The sequence below is a fragment of the Prionailurus viverrinus genome, chromosome A2 (genome assembly GCF_022837055.1).
Source record: "Prionailurus viverrinus isolate Anna chromosome A2, UM_Priviv_1.0, whole genome shotgun sequence".
NCBI classification, from domain to species: Eukaryota; Metazoa; Chordata; class Mammalia; order Carnivora; family Felidae; genus Prionailurus; species Prionailurus viverrinus.
In genome coordinates, this window is record NC_062562.1 from 98,018,173 (window position 1) to 98,039,523 (window position 21,351).

The following is a 21,351-nucleotide window of genomic DNA, read 5'->3' on the forward strand; positions in this document are numbered from 1 at the left end:
TTGAACAGCATGAGGGTTAGGAGCACCACCCCCCCCCCATGCGATCAAAAATCCAAGTATAAGTTTTGACTCCCAAAAACTTAACTAATGGCTTGCTGTTGACCAAAAGCCTTACCAATAACATGAACAATCAATTAGCCCATGTTTTGTATATATATATACATATATATATAGTATTGTTACAATCAAGTAAGGTAGAAAAAGAAAAATGTTTTTAAGAACATCGTAAGGAAGAGGAAATGCATTTACAGCACTGTACTGTAATTGGAAAAAAAAAATCCGTGTATAAGTGGACCCATGCAGTTCAAACTTGTGGTGTTCAAGGGTATACTCAGTAAAAGATTACTAAGCTTGGTAAAAGATTTGCAAAAGCAGTAAACTTAAGGTCACATCATAAGAATATCTAGTGGAAGTTTAATATATTTTGATGATTACGTACTGTCCTGTCTATAATATCCTTTAAGCTCCTAAACCTATTTCTAAACCCAGGGAAGCCTCACTAGCAGTTGTGCCTACAAAAGTCTCACCTTCAAACTCAGGTCTATATTTAACTAGGGCCAATTTATATTCTAAGTAGGGGATATATAGATATATATATATATATAGATATATATATATATAGATATATATATATACACACACACAAATAAATATATATATATATATATATATATATATATATATATACATAGTCCTGTATCTCAGAATTGTCATTCTTATGACTTTAATGCCTTGGGGCTAGATACCTGCCTTTTGTCTTATCTGAGGCTCTGTACACCTACCCTGACCCTAATCATCCTGCCTTTGTTTTCCTTCATATTTGGATCTAAGTGGTAGTATCCCTCTTTGGTTTCCTAAAAGTTCCTTTGATTCTTGGACCTTGGATAAATTCATGCTTACTGGGCTTTTCTTTCATCATCTCTTCCATTACTGTCTGGGTTGAAATGATAGATCTCAAAATCTGGACCAACTTACATCACTGTACTCAATTTAGTTGGGTCCATTCCCCTAAAGAGATTTTCTTGTTCAGGATCATCTTTACATGCTCATTATTCACAGATGAAAAGCTCCTGGACATAGACTTTGTTTTGATCCATAGATTTGCCTGGCCCTTCCCATTATGGTATATTTTCTAGCTATTCATTCCAATTAAGATAAATAATTTTCCGGAAAATTCTATTTCATTTTGAGCTTCTAGAATTAGTAAATAGGTATACATTAAATAATGACTTTTATTATATAATCTAGCATTAGAAATTTACCACACGGAAAGAATAGAATGCTTACCATCATTTTATCATACTTATTAGTTTCCCCAGTAGGATGGCACATTGTGGCATTTGACTCTGAAATGCCCTCATAAAAAATTGTAGTCAGGTGAAATACTTCCTTACCCAGCAAAGAAAAGCCTAAATGATGTACCACACAGCATTTTATTAAACACTAATTTTTTGCTCTCATGAGGACACAGCATTAGCTTTCAATTAATTATATCCTTAATCTAATCCCCAGAATGTGCTCGTTTCAACATATATTTATGTTTGTCTGGCTGTTTGTGTTATATCATTAAATGTACCATCTTTATGTGTATCTTTCTAAAAATCACAAAAACAAAATAGTTCCAAAACCTGAATGTTGATCTAGTTCTGTATTTTTCTAGTCTACACATAAGTGACAGAAAAACCAAAAAGTAGCCATTTACCTAATTATCTGGACTAGGGGACTTCTTACCCATCATGTGTCAAAGTAATAATTTCAGTTACATCAGTTTGAATTTCCAAGAGAAATAATAAGGCACTTTGTTTTTCTTCTTACTGTTTACAACACAGATATCTAGCAGGCAAACTATGCTCATGCATTCATTTGATTTTATATTTGCTATCATGCATATTGGCATTCACCCATTAAACAAATAGTGGATACCTGATAAATATCAGGACAATGCTAAATACTGCTTATAATATTCCAACAATAGATCTTGAACCCTAAAAGTCAATACTCTGTCTCACTGCTAAAAAAAGAAATGCCAAAAGAAAATGTTTCTTCTCCCACCATTTGGTGATAGACTCACAATTCCTTACTTTTAGTATGGCTGATCTAAGGAAATCAATACGTGTTCCATTGTCGCGACTCAGATTCACACCACAAGTCTCACACATGAAAAATTGTGACACATACAGATTTCAAAATTAATTTGTTAAAAAATTAGGCATGAGAGGTCCCAAATAAAAATTCAGATCAGTTTGTTAGCTTTCTCAACGTTTACTATTCCTAACCCGTTAACAAGATATTTTAAATTTGATTGAAGAGCTCACAATTAATTTTATGTTAAATGCTCACAGATGATTAAGGAATATAATAAATGCATAAACTTCATTTTGTCTTCTTAGAATGACTGAAATGAGATACAATCATCTGGGACATTATCCTCCTCTGATATAGCCAATAAGGAGTGCCCCAGATGTAGGCATAGGGCATTCTCAGGAATTTCTCTCTGGATTCACCAGGAATGGGTGTCACACAGGACCTGACTTCTTTTGCTTCCTCTCCCTTTAAATTTTAGGTTTGCTTCAGGTAAAACACTTAGTAGGGAGACGCTGAAAATAAAGACTAAAATAAGGATTGAGATTATCTATGAACATAAGTTTTGCTTTTTGCCATGACCACAAATAATAAAGAGGATATTTTAAAGGTTAATAATTAAAGGCAACTCCACCCCGTTTCCCTTTTGTAAACAGGGAAAACAGGCAGTGAGATGGTGCAGGCTGCAATACTGTGGTTCTGAAGGAATGAGTGTGCTAACGTGGCCTCCTCCCTCTTGGAACCAAAACTATATCATTTGGAAAACCTTTATTCATTATGCAGAAGCTAAGAGACACACAATATTCCAGCTGGTTTCTGAGACTAATGTCACTAACAGCCACGTCACCTTCTCTCCCTTTCTTTTTCTCTCATTCCTCTTTTTGTTTTTCTTTCTTCCCTCATTTATTTCCTTCCTTCCAACTATCCCTCCTCCCTCCTTTCCTTCCTTCCTTCCTTCCTTACTTCCTTCCTTCCTTCCTAGCTTCTTTCGCTCCTTCATCCCTTTCTTCCTTCCAGAGAAGTGAGTTTCTCATTTCCCATTTTTCTTCATTTCCATACCTTGTGCTTAGAAAACATTTTTTTTTCTCTTTAATGATGACAACCAAACTTTTTTGGAGGTGTTCAAGGATTGGACTTTTTTTTTCCTCCCCCATCAACTTGCTTTGGTGCAGTTAAATTAAAGGTTACTAAATCCTTTCAGAAGGGCTGTTGCCACTTTTCTAGAAGATTTGCCCCTTTGCAGCAAGAACCAAGAGATATGCAGTACAGAAGCAGCATGCTCAGGTCCCCCTGAGGAAAGGGGACTGCCAAGAGCAAAGCAGCTTGCTCTGGCCAACCAAAATGAACTACCTCCGGTTTCTAGGTGGGACCCCATCCTTAGTGGGAGGAGAAAATGAGAATATGACATAGAACGATTGGTCAGAAATGAGGAAAAACTTCCCATAGTTTTAAGACTATGTGTTTATGTGTATTGAGGGGAAATAACTTTTAGAAGGAGAATGGCATTTTAAAAGAAATAAAATTAAATTCTGGCTACAAGGGAATAAAAAATCCCATAAATTTATAACTGAAAGTCTTTCTCAGACCTACAACTACTCATGAGTTTTTAGTCTTCTTAAAAACATCCCTAGTAATAAAGAGAAAAACATCATGAGTGTCGAATTTCTGTTGCGCAGCTGATGCTAGTCCGCCTGCCTGGAAACACAAAGAGTAGTGACATATGATTTCAATTAAGTTCACAGTTCCACAAAATAGCCTTTCTACAAAATGGGAAAAGAGCTATAATAGGTACCCATGTTACTAAAGACCCCTTGGATTATCCTTGGGCATTTTAGTGCATTGTTCCTGACAGATTTCCAGTAATAAGGCAGTCACATTCCCAAATCCTTAACAAAGCCTAACTTGGTACAATATATAACTAATAAAGGAAGGAAGGAAGGAAGGAAGGAAGGAAGGAAGGAAGGAAGGAGGGAGGGAGGGAAGGAGGGAGGGAGGGAGGAAGGAAGGAAGGAAGGAAGGAAGGAAGGAAGGAAGGAAGGAGGGAAGGAAAGAAGGAAGGAAAGAAGAAATGACAGTAGTCACATGACTCAATAAAAAATAAAATGTTGCATGATTGAGTCTAGAAACTTCCTCCATTTTCTAGGCTCTGCCCTGTGGAGAATGCTCATCTCAATATTATTATTTTTTTTTTATTCTCAAAGGAACTTTGTGAGAATTTGTTGAAGAGCACCTCAAAAACATTTTGAAAACCACATAAAAGTATATTTCAAAACAATATGCCCCACATACCAAAATTACGTCAGCTCTTGATTTCTTTTGTACTTCTCAACTACCATTCCCTTCTTTGTCTCTAGTTCCATGGAGAAAAAAATAAAACCAGAAAATTTCCTTTCTGGTTAGTCCCATAAACACGCTAGAAGTTATAAGTAGTCACACATCTAGAAAGTACTTAACAAAAATCATTTGCCTTGGGGCAACTGGATGGCTCAGTTGGTAAAGCATCCGACTCTTGATCTCAGCTCACTTCATGATCTCACGGTTTGTGAGTTCAAGTCACACATCAGGCTCTGTGCTTACAGCATGGAGCCTGCTTGGAATTCTCTCTCCCCCTCTCTGCCCCTCCCCCACTAGTGCACTTTCTCTCTCTTTCTCTCTCTCAAAATAAATAAACTTTAAAAAATGTTTAAAAATCATTTGCCTCAATTCCATACAGAAATAGTCTTTACTGATTAAGGTTATAGTTTAATAATTATGTTTAAATAGAGTTCACAAAGAGAAAAATGACTCACTAACTTGATAATATAACTTGGTTATTATTCACTAGTGTCCTTTATGCAGGAAAACATTAAACTGATCTTTCTCAGAGTTGAAAGTATTAAGCACATGGACTAAAAAAGAACCTTTCCTCCAGAAACATTTTGAGCATTGGCATTAAAATATTCAGATAGCTGTGATCTTCTGACCATTATAGTCAAGCCTAACAAAACTCTCAATTCTAACAAGAAGTTTTCCAATACTTGGGGACAAAACAGCTGCTATGTTTATGCCTTCTGCTTTGTCTTTCTGCATAATTATCTAACACTGAAAATATATGTAAAGAATGTGTTCTGGAGTCACACTTGCTCTAATCTAAATGCCAAGGCCTCTGTAGGACAGCTAGGCATATGAACAGAGCTATAATAAGAAATGCCTACAATTATACTCAGTGGGAATGATGCCATGCTACACAAAGCCAAGGAAGTTATGTCTCTAGTCACTAACTTGCAGATGAATATTTTATACAACCAGATGAAGAGCTGTGACAATGAGGGAAAGTGTGTGATTTCCTCCTGGAAAAAGAGAGTTCCAAATCTAGAAGAGAAGTTGGAGATGATCTGGCACAATATCCTCATTTTACAGATGAGGAGACTAAGGCCCAGAGAATTCAATTTTCTTTTCTAAGGCTTCCCAACTACTTAGGGAGCCAAAGCAAACTGGGACCAGCAAAAACAAACAGGATTTTAAATAAGAATTCTTTCAGAAGTGTAAGCTGTCCCAGCAAGCAGCATGGGTTATGTTTTTTTTTTAATTTTTATTTAACTTATTTTTTTAATTTGCATCTAAGTTAGTTAGCATATGGTGCAACAATGACTTCAGGAGTAGATTCCTTAATGCCCCTTACCCATTTACCCCATCCCCCTTCCTACAACCCCTCCAGTAACCCTCTGTTTGTCCTCCATATTTAAGAGTCTCATGTTTTTGTCCCCCTCCCTGTTTTTATGTTATTTTTACTTCCCTTCACTTATGTTCATCTGTTTTGTATCTTAAAGTCCTCATATGAGTGAAGTCATATGATATTTGTCTTTCTCTGACTTACTAATTTCACCTAGCATAATACCCTCTAGTTCCATCAATGTAGTTGTGAATGGCAAGATTTCATTCTTTTTGACTGCTGAGTAATGCTCCATTGTATGTATATACCAAACCTTCTTTATTCATTCATCCATTGATGACATTTGGACTCTTTCCGTACTTTGGCTATTGTTGATCGTGCTGCTATAAACATTGGGATGCATGTGCCCCTTCTAAACAGCATCCCTGTATCCCTTGGATAAATACTTAGTAGTGCAATTGCTGGGTCATAGGGTAGTTCTATTTTTAATTGTTTGAGGAACCTCCATACTATTTTCCAGAGTAGCTGCACCAGTTTGCATTCCCACCAGCTGTTCAAAAGAGAACTCTTTCTCCACATCCTCGCCAACATCTGTTGTTGCTTGAGTTGTTAATGTTAGCCATTCTGACAGGTGTGAGGTGGCATCTCATTGTGGTTTTGATTTGTATTTCCCTAATGATGAGTGATGTTGAGTATTTTTTCATGTATCAGTTGGCCATCTGGATGTCTTCTTTGGAGAAGTGTCTGTTCATGTCTTTTGCCTGTTTCTTCACTGGATTATTTGTTTTTTGGGTGTTGAGTTTGATAAGTTCTTTATAGATTTTGGATACTAACCCTTTATCTGATGTCATTTGCAAATATCTTCTCCCATTCTGTTGGTTGCCTTTTAGTTTTACTGATTGTTTCCTTCACTGTGCAGAAGATTTTTATTTTGATGAGGTCCCAATAGGTCATTTTGTTTTTGTTTCCCTTGCCTCCAGAGATGTGTTGAATAAGAAGTTGCTGCGGCCAAGATCAAAGAGTTTTTGCCTGCATTCTCCTCAAGTATTCTGATGGCTTCCTGTCTTACCTTTAGATCTTTCATCCATTTTGAGTTTATTTTTGTGTATTGTGTAAGAAAGTGATCCAGGTTCATTTTTATGCATGTTGTTGTCCAGTTTTCCCAGCATCACTTGCTGAAGAGACTGTCTTTATTCCACTGAATATTCTTTGCTGCATTGTCAAAGATTAGTTGGCCATATGTTTGTGGGTCCATTTCTGGGTTCTATATTCTGTTTCATTGATCTGAGTGGTCTGTTTTTGTGCCAGTACCATACTGTCTTGATGATTACAGCTTTCTAACACAGCTTGAAGTCCAGGATTGTGATGCTTCCTGCTTTGGTTCTCTTTTTCAAGATTGCTTTGGCTATTTGGGGTATGTTATGGTTCCACACAGATTTTAGGATTATTTGTTCTAGCTCTGTGAAGAATGCTGGTGCTATTTTGATAGGGATTGCATGGAATATGTAGATTGCTTTGGGTAGGTAGTATTGACATTTTAACGATATTTGTTCTTCCTATCCAGGAGCATGGAATCTTTTTCCATTTTTTTGTGTCTTCTTCAATTTCTTTCATAAGCTTTCTATAGTTTTCAGTGTATAGATTTTTCATCTCTTTGGTTAGATTTATTCCTAGGTATTTTATGGGTTTTGGTGCAATTGTAAATAGGATCTATTCCTTGATTTCTCTTTCTGTTGCTTCATAGGAATGCAACCGATTTCTGTGTATTGATTTCATATCCTGCCCCTTTGCTAAATTCATGGATCAGTTCTAGCAGGGTTTTTGGTGGAATCTTTTGGATTTTCCCTATAGAGTACCATGTCGTCTGCGAAGAGTGAAAGTTTGACCTCCTCCTGGCTGATTTGGGGTTATGTTTTAACATTTCCCATAAGAGCTGAGCTTCTAGGAAAATGTGGTTTGTCTCCTTCAGCACTAAATAGACTTTCAAGCCCAAATCTCACTAGTTTCTCAGGGCCAAATTGGTCTCATAAAATTTTAAAAATTTTAGAGGTCAAAGCGCTTTATGGAACATTTTGCCAAAAGCCTTAATTTATACTGGGAAAACTGAGACCCTAGAGAATAAACACATTTCCCAGAATACGAGTAGAACCTATAGATACAGATGCAAGATATGCCTTTTCCACTGTTGAGGCAGAGATGGTAATATTCGAAGGCGTCAGGGAAGGCCCCTTTAAGAAGATGCCACTTGAGGAAGGACTTGAAGGAGAGGGAGAGAGCTATGTGGGTATCAAAGAAAGACTTTTTTTAGGTGGAGGCATTTTCCAGGAACGGAAAGTAAGCCAGTGTGGCTGAAGCTGTATGGACCAGGTAGAGAGTAGTTGGAAATAAGGTCAGACAGGTATTAAAAGGCCAGATAATGGAGAGCCTTGACAACAATTTTAAGGACGTTTACATTTACTCTGATTGAAATGAAGAGATACTTGAGAGCAGAGGAGTGGTATACTATATCTCTACGTTTAAAGGATCAGCTTGGTGGCTTTATTCAGAATATACTGCAAGGAACAAAGATTGTGGGGGAGAAACCACTTAGAGGGTCTTCCAGTAAATCCAGGCAAGAAATGGCAGAGGCTCAGACCTGGCTGGTAGAATGAGGTGGTAAGAAATGGCCAGATTCCTGTGCATTCTGAAACCTGGCAGACTGAGTATAAGGGCAAGGGCAAGGGCAAGGGCAAGTGTAACTCCCAAGTTTCTGGCCTGAACAACTGGACAGATAAAGTTGTCATTAACTGAGGTGAGACTATGAGGGGCACGTGGGGAAGATCAGGGGTCCCCTTTGGGAGAGATGAAGTTTATATATCTGTTACCCATCAAGTGAATGTGTTAAGTGTGCTGGTAGACATACAAGTCTGGAGTACAGGAGAAAGTCCAGGCCAGAAAATTTGGGAACTGTCACTATATATTCAACACAGGTAGTATTCAAAACATTTTTCTTAAGCTAAATAAATATAAAAACAGTTTGTCATGTATGAGTTGCATTTAAGTGTACTTCACTGTCTGTTTGAAAAAAAACTGACAAGAATGTAATGAAAGAATGAGTCAAATCTTACTAAATTTTAGGCACACTTTGTGATTATATTTCTTTGTGATTCTAAATATTAGGAAACTTTGATCTTTCCTGATAAAAATACAATCAGTGAGCAAGATACCATAGGGTTGCCTTCTTATGATTTAACTCATTTCCTTGTACATATACATTAGCTTGGTTTTATTATTATAGTTATTATATCAAAGATGACCTCATTCTGAGTTCCTACATAAAATAATTTTTTAGTTCGACATCTAATGATGGTTTTCTTCACTTTTCATGACTTGAGAAAATGAAGAAACATACTCTGGGTTATTCAGAGATGAGACCCTGGCTGCCTTACCAACCACTGACAAGGTTTGATTTACTCTAAGTAACATCTTGCCTTTTCCCTAAGAGAGCACTTCAGAAAATAGACAAAAGATATGTTTCATGAGTATGTAATACCCATTAGCAAACAATTTAAGGATCAATTAATTAGTCATTAAGCTTTCCCTATTAAGTGTTTTGGCTTATATCTCTATGGTAAACCCACTAATGAAAGTCACATATGCTGAAATTTCATTTCCCTAGAGAGAGTACATATTAAATTGTTTAAATTAGCCCTCTTTAAATATATTTAAATCCCTCACATCTAGAATATTTTAAATAAAACTTCCCACCTAGATTTAGGAATCTCTTCTTTAAAAGAAAAAAAGTGAGATGAGTCTTATTAATATCTATTCCTAGAGGGAAAATCTTCATATTGATTTTCTTTTAAACTGAGAAAATAATGAATTATTAGAATGCTGTTGAAGGGGGCGCCTGGGTGGCGCAGTCGGTTAAGCGTCTGACTTCAGCCAGGTCACGATCTCGCGGTCCGCAAGTTCGAGCCCCGCGTCGGGCTCTGGGCTGATGGCTCAGAGCCTGGAGCCTGTTTCCGATTCTGTGTCTCCCTCTCTCTCTGCCCCTCCCCCGTTCATGCTCTGTCTCTCTCTGTCCCCAAAATAAATAAACGTTGAAAAAAAAATTAAAAAAAAAAAAAGAATGCTGTTGAAGAAGATATTTAATGTGCAAAGAATCTTTGGGGGCAAAATAAACAGAAGTAAGTTATTTCCACTGCTAGACTTTTAAGAGTAAAATTTTGTGCTAAGGCAAGATTGATTGACTTATCTGTTTTCTCTGCAAATTCTTACCTCCCCCACAAAAAACATACTTGGGATATATTTAAAGGAGATGGGAAACTGTAAAACAATATTAAAGGAAACTCAAGTGGAGGCAGCTGTTGGATTTATTTTGTTTTGGCAGTGTAGAAAGGTAACTGAAAACAGAGAGGCATATGGAAGGGGGGAAGAAACCCAAAATTCACAAAAGGCATAAGCCATCTAAATATCCAAAATACACACAAAGAAATCAAAACACTTTATGCACAGACCATCATCAGCGAATAAACAGTCTGTACATGACATGTGTTCCCCTTTTCTACTCTTATTGTGAGAGTGCATTAGTCATTCATCAGCAAATGTGTATAAGCGCCTCGTCTACCCCTGCACCAACGCTGGGCACTGAGGACACAGCAGGGAATGAGCTCACAGAGCTTTCATTGTACCAGCAAAGATAAAGAGTAGAGCAGGTAGCCAAAGTAGGATGAGTACTTATAAAGGGGAATCTTGGGTTCCCCTTCTTACCACTCTTTTACTACCGTTGCCTTCATAAGTGACTCTCCTTCTAGTATCCACCATTCCCCCCTCTGCCAAGTAATTACCATCTGGTCATTTAAGGGAGTTCAGAACCTGACTGCTCAGGTTCATGAAGGTAATCTCTTCATCTCCTGGATAGTAATTGGCATAAACTGCTAATATAAATATTTCACTTCAGCTCACACATACCTATCCCCTTCTCTGTGTAAGCCATTGGAAGGCCCAGAAACAATAAACCTTGTTCTCTGCTCTTATGAAGTTGACCCTCCTGAGCAGGAATAAGTATGAACATGAGTAACTCTAACTCAAGGCACCATATGATAAAGCATCCAAAGTCATGCTTAAATGACATTGTTTGGAGGGGCCAAGGTGAAGAAAGGAAACATACCACTGAAATCAAAAAAGACAACCCAGCTAAAGAATGATATCTGAGATGGACCACAAACAATGCTTAGAATCTCAATAGGCAGAGAAGATAGAAGACAGTCCAATCTAAAGAAAAAAGGTAGCAAAATCACAGAAAGGGAAAATAGTATGAGAAGAAGGGATGGCGAGTGGTCCGGAAGAGCTGGGGCATGGAAAAAACACATCACTTAGTCCGTGTTTATGTTTGTTCACCTGTGTGTTTGTGGAGGAGTGTTTGTTGTGTATTTCTTGCATATTGATACTGCCATCACATTCTCAGAAGTTTTAAGTATCAAAGTACTAGCCTCGGACTCAGGGAACCTAGCATCCAACATTAGTGACTGTGTGACCATGAATAAGTCATATTGTCTTTCTGATGTCAGGTTTCCTCTCCTGTGAAAAGGAGAAAACAATTTTATCTTAAAGAAAAGTCTGGGGTGCAATAAGACAGTACCTCTGAAAATCTCCCACATTGCCATGGTTGTGGAAACGCTTAGGGTCTTTCCTGATACTTAACAAGTCCTCATAAAGGGTTTTGCTGTTTCATAAGTCAGTACAACTACAGCCACAGTCTTTATTTAATTTAAAGTTATCAGTTTTGTTTGACAGTTTCACCAGAGATCACTCTGTCACAGCAAATTGAACCCACCATTACTCTTCCAAAAATATTTAGTCTTCACAAAATAATGACACTGTTATCAACATCATCTGTAATACTTAACTGTATTTTAATTTTGGGTTTGGGATTTCTGTTAGAGAGAGATGGTATATCACTTTTATTAAAAAAAAATCACAGCATCTAACATGGCTATTATCACTTTCTGCAGGAATATTACAGTTTATGAAAGTTCAGGATACCACTATAAATTCTTAAAATTAAGGAGGAGAAAAAGAAGTGCAGAGGAGATAAAGGAATAGTTAAGAGGTGATGCTCTTTCATTTCCTCTCTGTGTCTGGAAGACATCTCCTAGAAAATACACGTGAAGTTCAAAAATTGAGATAAGAAAATTACTGTTTTACACCCACATGTAAATGAAAACTTAAAATCCAGATTTAATAAAGACTCTATTTCTGAAATATCCAATTAAAAAGTTTGGGTTTTTTCCCCTAGAGTGGCATTTTGGTGTATAAAACTTATCAGGAACTCACAACTGCTTAAGAGAGTGGTACATATTAGATTGTCTCTGTGACCTTCTATCATTACAAAATGCAAACCAGTTTTCTTTGAATATCATATTCAAATATCATTTTAATTTTACATAATTCTAATGCTCCCTTGTGTCTGTCAAAGATATTACTAAAATGTGCTCAATTTTCTTTTTTGAGTATTCCATTGAAAAAGAAGTCCTACATCTCATTGAAATAAATGGTATTTAGTATGTACCATGCTTTCAAAAAACTGTGCTAATACTATTTGGTATGAGCAAATAAAAGTGTCACCTCCAAAAATTACTCAGCAGCTCACATATGAAGTAAGGACAACCTTGTCACAGACTTGCAGTGACATTTAATGTGATGGGTAAAAAATCCACTTTAGGTAGCAGAGTGTGGGATATCATGAAGACAGCAGTGGTTTGAAAGCTAGAGAACGTGAGCAAGTCATTGAACTTCTCTGGACTTTGTTCTCCTCATTGACAAAATGAGAGGCTAACCCTGGGCAGATCTTTTAAAACCAAAATAAACAAAACAGAAAATGTGATTCTAATCACCATTTACTTGGCAGTTGCAAACAGTAAGACGCACAGGAACTCCACCTAAGTCATCTCAGAAAATTTCCAGAAACAAAATCAGAAAAAAGTCACTCTGTAAAAAACTGCAAATCTGGCTTTCCTCATCTTTTCTATACTTTGCTCCCAAACATAGTGGGGGTAAGAGGGGTTGGAATGGAAGAAAATTGTTAGAGCAAGACTGTGAGAGGGTCCTAAAATCTCTTAGAAAAGGATGAAGCTATTCATTTGGTTCATGTTTGGCTCCAAATAGACCTCCGCTAGTCATCTGTTCATATGCCTCACTCAGCGGCATCTGAGTCCCATCTCTCTCTTAGGTCAGACACAGCCCTAAATTGTCTCCACAGTGAGTTTTCCCACCTCTGTTACTCTCTGAGCACTTATGTATACTGACATATTATTGCAGGATATTTTTTATGAATATAATTTATTGTCAAATTGGCTTACATACAACACCCAATACTCATCCCAACAAGTGCCCCCCTCAATGTCCATCACCCATTTTCCCCTCTCCCCCACCCCCCATTCACCCTCAGTTTGTTCTCTGTATTTAAGACCCTCTTGTGGTTTGCCTCCCTCCCTCTCTGTTTGTAACTGTTTTTTTCCCCTTCCCTTCCCCCATGGTCTTCTGTTCAGTTTCTCGAGATACACATATGAGTGAAAACATAAGATATCTGTCCTTCTCTGACTGACTTATTTCACTCAGCATAATACCTTCCAGTTCCATCCACGTTGCTGCAAATGGCATGATTTCATTCTTTCTCATTGCCAAGTAGTATTCCATTGTATATATAAACCACATCTTCTTTATCCATTCATCAGTTGATGGACATTTAGGATCTTTCCATAATTTGGCTATTGTTGAAAGCGTTGCTATAAACATTGGGGTACACATGACCCTATGCATCAGCACTCCTGTATCCCTTGGGTAAATTCCTAGTAGTGCTATTGCTGGGTCATAAGATTGTTCTATTTTTAATTTTTTGGGGAACCTCCACACTGTTTTCCAGAATGGCTGCACCAGTTTGCATTCCCACCAACAGAATTGCAGGATATTTTTAAAGTATAAACATTTTTTTCTCAGATAGATTGTAAATCCCACTTTGAGGCACAAAGCACATTGCCTCCCTCTCTGAATTGGTCCACAGAGCAGAGTTTTTTTATATAGTGACCTGTATTAAATATTTGCTTATTAATTAATAAATTAGTGTGGTAGGGAGATTCGGTAACAGCCCCTAGTGATCCCACCTCCTGATAGGCATGCCCTTGTGTTATCCTCTCCCCTTGATTGTGGGCTGGACTTAATGATTTGATTGTAATGAATAGATTACAGGAAAAGTGATGGGATAGAACTCCCAAGATTAGGTTACTTCCCTTCCAAAAAATGTGACTTCCATCTTGTTTGCCATCTCTCACTCTTTCTCAGACTCTTTGATCTAGGGAAAGCAAGTGACCATGCTGTGAATAGCCCTGTGGAGAAGCCCACATAGCAGGGGATTGATGTCTCTGGCCAAAAGCCATCATGACCATGCCAACAGCCATGTGAGTGAGGTCAGAAGTGGATCCTCCTCAAGTCGAGACTCGAAATGCCTAAAGCTCTAGTCAGTACTATGATTGCAGCATTGTGAGAAACTCTAAGCTGGAGGGCCCAGCTAAACTACATCTAGATCTGTCATTCACAGAAACTGTGAGATTATAAATTTTTGTTGTTTTAAGCCTCTAAATTTGGGGGCGAGTTGTTATACAAGAGTAGATAACCCATACGACTAGCAAAGCAATGAGAATGAAGAAAACATTCAAAAATGTAACATTCAGGGATATAAAGCTTCTTGTATTGACTTGCTTTGAAGGCATATTGGGGAAAAAATCCCATCCCAAATATTCCTTACCACTGCCCCATACACACACACACACACACACACACACACACACACACACTCACACACTCACCTTCCATTAAAATGAACCACAAAGTCATTTCTGTATTTGTCATAACTTTTTGTTGGTCCATAACCATATTAATAGCATTAGAAAGATCAACCTTAACCTTAAAAGAATCAAATAGAGAATGGAGAGGTTCATGTATAATATTGACTAATGAAATAATTAAAGCTATAATTCACCCCTAAGCAGAGTCCACTGTGACCCAAATGAAGAAGCTAATTAGGCTGCTTCCTCTGTCCTCACAGCCAGTCAACAACTGGAACTCTGCTCAGTGCTGGGTAGAGGAAGCATATGGGGATAATGTACAAAGTATTCCACTCCAATTCAACAGTTCAGTCTCAACATGTAGAAATATGAAGCTTTACACTAATTCCTCAACTTTGAGTCAAGCCTGGATGTCCAGAGAGAAGAAAATATAAGGATTGGTAGCAGTCGGCCTATGGAAAAAGAAAAGCATATTTGGAAGACAACCATGAGGACTCAAAATCTTTAAATACACTCTGGGAAAAGGAAAAAAAGGAAAGAGCATCTGGGTTTCTCATTAAGTCCAACATACTCAGAAGACTGGCCATTTTCTGCCGAGTTCTGTTGCCATATGCCAAAGGGTTTTGTTTTATTTCATTTAGTTTTTTAAAGCTTTCTCAGCTCACTGCTGTGTACCTCACCCATCTGGGCCGTCACCTCTGCATATGTGCAATACTGTGGAACCTAAGTCCAGCTTTTACCACCTTGAGAAACAAACAGCAACACCCCTGGCTTTCTGCTTTCTTAAATGAACAGGAAGTCCTTCTTTCTCCAAGGTTTCATTAACCAATCTATGTTGCACTTGGTGCTGGTTCCTGGAAATCCACTCTAGAGGCTATATGTGCTAGAAGCTGGTACAACCGAAGATTAACACATCAGGTCTGGGCCTTTATGCAGAGATCTATAGGTCATGGCTCAAAGGGCCATTCTTTGATGCCATTCTTTCTTGGATGCTCAGTTAAAAATGAGTAGTAAGTTCATTTAGGAAGCACTACCCAAAGGTCCCAGGCCTACAGAGATACCTCTCTTGCTCTCACCACATCTTGATTCTTCTCTTTTCCTCACACACTTTTTTAATCCAATCCTGTTGGCCTACCAGGAGTGAGGCCATGATGGATTCTGGTATCACATACCAGGAGAAACCAGAAGCAGGGCTTCAGCCAATGACCCTTAATATAGAAAGAAGACACTTAACATATACCCTTCTTCCCCAAAGTTTGTTTACTCAAACCACATAAAAAAACTCAATCCTCAAAGCAAAGAATTTGGAGCCCTGATCACACTCCTCCTGTAAGTCACTCCTGATTCTTATATCAATCTGTAGAATCGAATAAACATAACTGTGCTGCACAGCTCCTAACTCCATGCACCAATGGGCCTGTTAAAGAAGGTGGTATACACCTACACAACCCCAAGCCTTTGAATGAACCAGGAGATTCTATTACCTATGGCAAAAATAGGATCTTTTCCAAAATATGACATTAGCAGATGTTTCTGATTGGGCATCCACTTTATAACATGCCCTATGCTAAACACAGGGGGGATGTGAGGATAAATAAATTATCATCTCTGCCCTCCAGGAGTTGACGTTCTACTAGGGGAGACAGATTAGTGATATGAGTGATAAACCCAAGTATGTGCTGGATAAAAATTGTATCACCAAGCAAGATAAGGAAACACTTTATAGAGGAGAAGATGGTCAGTCTGAGCGGGAGGCTGCCAGGTCATTTCAAGCAAAGGGAACAGCATGAACAACAGCCTAAAAGAGCGTGATTGTTAGAGATATTTATCTCTCCAGCCTCATTTTCCAACACAGCTCCCTTTGCCACTTCTGCAATCACCACAATAAAGTACTTTCTGTTCTCTGAATATGAATAGCATGTGTGCTTTCTCACCTTTGCAAGTGATGTTCTCTCTGAAGCGGTTATTCCTTGACCTCGACTCCTAAGCCTTGATTCTGAATCCCACCTTCTCAACCTTCTGGTCTTGACTTGTATATAATGAGTTCTTTGATGTCCCCAAGTCTGAGTTAGGTGTCACTTCTGTACCCTGACTGTATGCCGTTACTTCCCTACCCTAGAACTTAACATACTCTCGCATAACCTCTGGCAAACTTATCTATGTTCCCTGTAGATTGCACATTCCAGGAGTATAAGACTATATCTATCTTGATCGCCATTGTGGCCCCAGTGTCTAGCAGAGTGTCTGCCATACAGCTGGCAGCGCTTATGCAGAATGAATCAATTTCCAGGCAAAGGCCAGGGCTGGAGAAAGTGTAGGTGATAAGGTTGAATTCATAGATAAGAATTAAAGCCTGAAAGAATATGTCCTGCTGTGTATATATGTTGTCCTCTATCCAAGAAATCATGATGGGTTATAAGCAAGAGGAGAGTGTGGCAAGGCAGCAATAAGAGGGCCTGAAATAATGGTGGGGGTATGGAGACAAGAAGATTGATTGTAAGAGATACTGTATTTAAGAAGTTATATCTCTAGGACCTAATGATTTATTATAAGTTCAGGTAAAGGAGTGGGAGAATAAGGATGACTCACAAAACTGGCAAAATGAAAGGTCTATGGGGAATATCTTTATTTTTCTCTTACTTGAGAGAGATGAGTAATGTAAACAATAAGATGGCGCTGGGTATTCAAGACTAAAAACGTGTCTGCTGTTCATTACTGCGTGTCTTGATATTGGCAGTTCAATAAGCTACAGAGAATTTGTACCCCCATGGGTGGAGAATTCAGAATTTCAAAGGACTACTTCATAATTAAAATAGGAAAGGAATAGGTAGGATGCCTTTTTACAATAACACAAAATAAATCATCTTTAAATTCTTTAAGAAGTGGATTATAAGCGGAGGCTGAATCACTAAATCTTGACTTAGAAAAATGACACATTATCTGCTTATTTTATTTTTGCTCTTTGTCTCTACATTACCAACAACTTTACCAAAGATGAAAAAGTTAAGCAAACAATGTTTTTCTGGAGATATTTATCCAAGTGGAAACACTGAGGAAACAACATTGTGATAGACCAAGGGGAAGGATACGCTTGATAAGTGAGAGAAACCCTCGACGTCAAGAGAGGAGATGGCTCTCAGAAAAAATTGTGAAGAGATGAGAGAGGATACGAGGCAACAATAAATTGTCTATGTGTGGCTGGGGGATAGAGTTTTGGAAGAAACTGGAAAATCAAAAATGCTGAGTACAGAGAGAATAACTCTTCAAAAAGATGAGAAAGATAGGAGGAAGAAATGGAAGCAAACATGCGGTTAGAGAAAACAATTACAAAGCAGCCCCCCAAATTTCACCCTGAGCTAGAAAGGACAGAAAAATTATAAACAGCATTAAAATTTGGTCAGAATTCCTTACCTCAGTAATCTAAGCCTCAGTTTCCTCATCTATGAAAAGGGGTTATAATCATGGTGTGTATTAGCCAAGTCAGGCTGCCATAACAAAGTGCCATAGACTGGGTGGTTTAAACAGTAGAAATGTATTTTTTCACACTTCCAGAGCTGGAAGTCCAAGATCAAGGTCCAGCAGGGCTGGTTTCTAGTGAGGAGTCCCTTCCTGGTTTGCAGATTGCACTTTTTCACTGTGTCCTTAACATGGCAGAGAGAGAGAGAGAGAGAGAGAGAGCTCTGCTGCCTCTTCTTAGAAAAGCACTAATCCCATCAGACCAGGAGTCTACTCTTAAAACCTCATTTAACCTTAATTACTTCTACAAAGGCACCATCTCCAAATACAGTCACATTGGGGGTGAGTGCTTCAGCAAATGAACTTTAGAGGGACATAGTTTGGTGCATAGTAAGATTGTCATAAGAAGTGTGTGAGATTATGCAAAGCACATTGTGCCTAGCACATAAGTAAGGGCTAAAGAAATGTTAGCCAATGTTAGCTGTGGAATCATCACTACAGGCATCATCTCTGAAGTTACTTACGCTTTTTCTTTTATATTTTTAAATGGGTGCTACAGATGAGATAGGCACCTTTTTCCTACTGCCCCTGAAAACTGCCCAGCTGTGTAGCACACTAAGGTGTCCTCAGACCTGTTTTATAAATATCATCCAATGCAGAAGTAGCTATAAAAGGAATAGAGAGATTGTGAACACGGGAGGGGGGCGGCGCATGGAGGAGGAGAAGTTGGAGAGGGAGAAGACCAAGGAGGACAGGAGGAAGGAGTGGGCTCTTGAAGATTCTGTATTCTTTCCACACCCTCATAATGTGCATCTAAGCTATCTGACAAAAGAAGGAACATTAGAACTACCACCTCCAAGGATGTTCGCTGTAGATTTCTACTGAGAAGGAGACAAAAACGTCATTGTTTAAGACACTCCAGGGGCACCTGGGTGGCGCAGTCGGTTAAGCGTCCGACTTCAGCCAGGTCACGATCTCGCAGTCCGTGAGTTCGAGCCCCGCGTCAGGCTCTGGGCTGATGGCTCAGAGCCTGGAGCCTGTTTCCGATTCTGTGTCTCCCTCTCTCTCTGCCCCTCCCCCGTTCATGCTCTGTCTCTCTCTGTCCCAAAAATAAATAAATGTTGAAAAAAAAATTTTTTTTAAAAAGACACTCCAGTGCTAGTGTCATGCTATGCCATTCCAAGGGACCATGGTAAGGAAATAAGACTAACATCTCAGGTGGTCACAAACTTAATAGGAAGATTGTTTTTACCTAAAACATCTTTGAGTTTGCAAAACATACTGCAGCTTTTACTTGAAGCAAATTGTATATGTTAGGATCAAAGAATAAGACTAGCTGTGGACTTAAAGTGTCCGTGGAAACAAAAGAAACATTGTAAAAAAGGATATGAATTTTCCATCCCATATCCTAGATTTAAAAAAAAAATACAGATAGGAAACCATTGCATTGAAAATCCAGGAAACTATAGCCTATTTGAGTAACTTAAATGATCACATATCTCCCATGATGTACTTTAAAACTATCTACCTTCTATAAGGGGTAAGGTGTTCTAAGTTGAAATAATGCCCCACTTGGCTCTAGTATAAATAGAATGGCCATCATTTGTTTAGTGCCTAGAATGACAGGTACTTTGCAAACACTATCTCATTCATTTATTCCTAAAAAAAACCCTGTTGGGGTTGCTATTATTTTTACCAGTTTACGAATAAGTAGAGCAAAGAGTTTGCCCAAGGTTATACAACTAATAAATAAAGGTTAGAATTCAATCCATGCCTGACTGAAAATACATCTTCTCTCCTTTATGCCAGACTTATCATCATCCTTAGGGTTTGGGGGCATGTGAGCATGACTAGGAAAAATGGGCCAGGTTGGTTAAAAAAAAATGTTGGCATTGATTTTTAAATCAATGTATTTTTCAATGTCATTCTTATGAGTATTTACTTACTCAGATTTTTAAAATCACCTGCAAATGCCTCAATACTGGAAAATTGCTCTACCATTCTAGTCAGTTGATCGTATAATGGGCTTTTTAGTTTAGATTCTAGAACAGAAGATATGAGTTGCAATTCAGTGTTCTTATTTCTAAAGTATATGATTTCCAGCAAATTGCTTACCTCCTCTTAGCATTCATTCTCAAGGGAGCATTATCACCTATGGCACCAAGAAATTTTAAGAATTACATAAAATAAAGTCTGCAAAAGCATAGTCAACCGCTACATTAGCACTCAGTGTTTATATTTAAAAAGTTAATGAAAACATTGCCAACATCTCTATTTCTGAATGAGGTAAACAAGGGAGACTGTAAGGATTTTTACAAAGAACTCTAATGCCTGAGAATTAGGACTCATTACCATGTAAACTCCAGACATAATCAAAGTTGTTTTCAAGCTTCATTGTTCCAATCTAGTTTATCTCTTTTCTCCCCCAGTTATTTTGATGGGTTTTCACAAACTATGCAGACTTCAATAACTCACTCTCTAATAATATACTCTGGATAATTGTTAGCTTCATGAAATACAATTGCCTATACTTTAAGTTATAATTAAAGGCATTACTTAAACCCTCAAGTGGCCTTTGGAAATCTGAAAATGCAAGTTGAATTCATAAATGCTAGGGAAGAATAGGAAATCCCAGAACCCTAAATCAGCAGACTCAAATTCATGTGAACTTAACTGAGAGAGAAGCCGCCTAATGCTTTGGTTATAACCACCAGACTTATTCTGACACTAACACCAGTGCTAGCATTACTAAATGAGAAAATTGGGCTAAGATCAGATCTTTAAAGTTGAGTATATTTACTGATGGAAAAACCTTTATGGTTCAGCTGAACAAAGGAAATGCAGTTTAAAAACAGACCTGTTGTGTAAGGGACAATTCTAATGATGAAAAAAGTCCAAATGTATTTCTGTGGTATTTGACTGAATGAGAATGGTGAGTTTTGCAAATCTACATATCTACGATTTGGTCAATTGCAGGCCATTTGCCTCTTTTCTCGTATTATTGGCTGCTGTCACAGAAGGATTTGATGAGCCACATAGAAAGACCCAGGTTATTGCCATTATTGACAGCTTGAGCATTCTCTGGTTACTTTTTAGAGAAATTAATAATTTGCCTACATTTTAATACCCTTCTCGGAAGAATTCTATTGTATCCAATATTTCAAAATGAAGCTAAGATCATCTCACTCCAAATTCCTGGTCTTTTCCATCACTGCTTAAGCCTTAATTCTCTAATATATAAGTACTACATATAACCTAAATTCTGTTCTTCCTACCTACCTGTACAGATGGCACAAATGTAAAATATAAGTCTCTAAGTACGGGGCTAAACTCCCT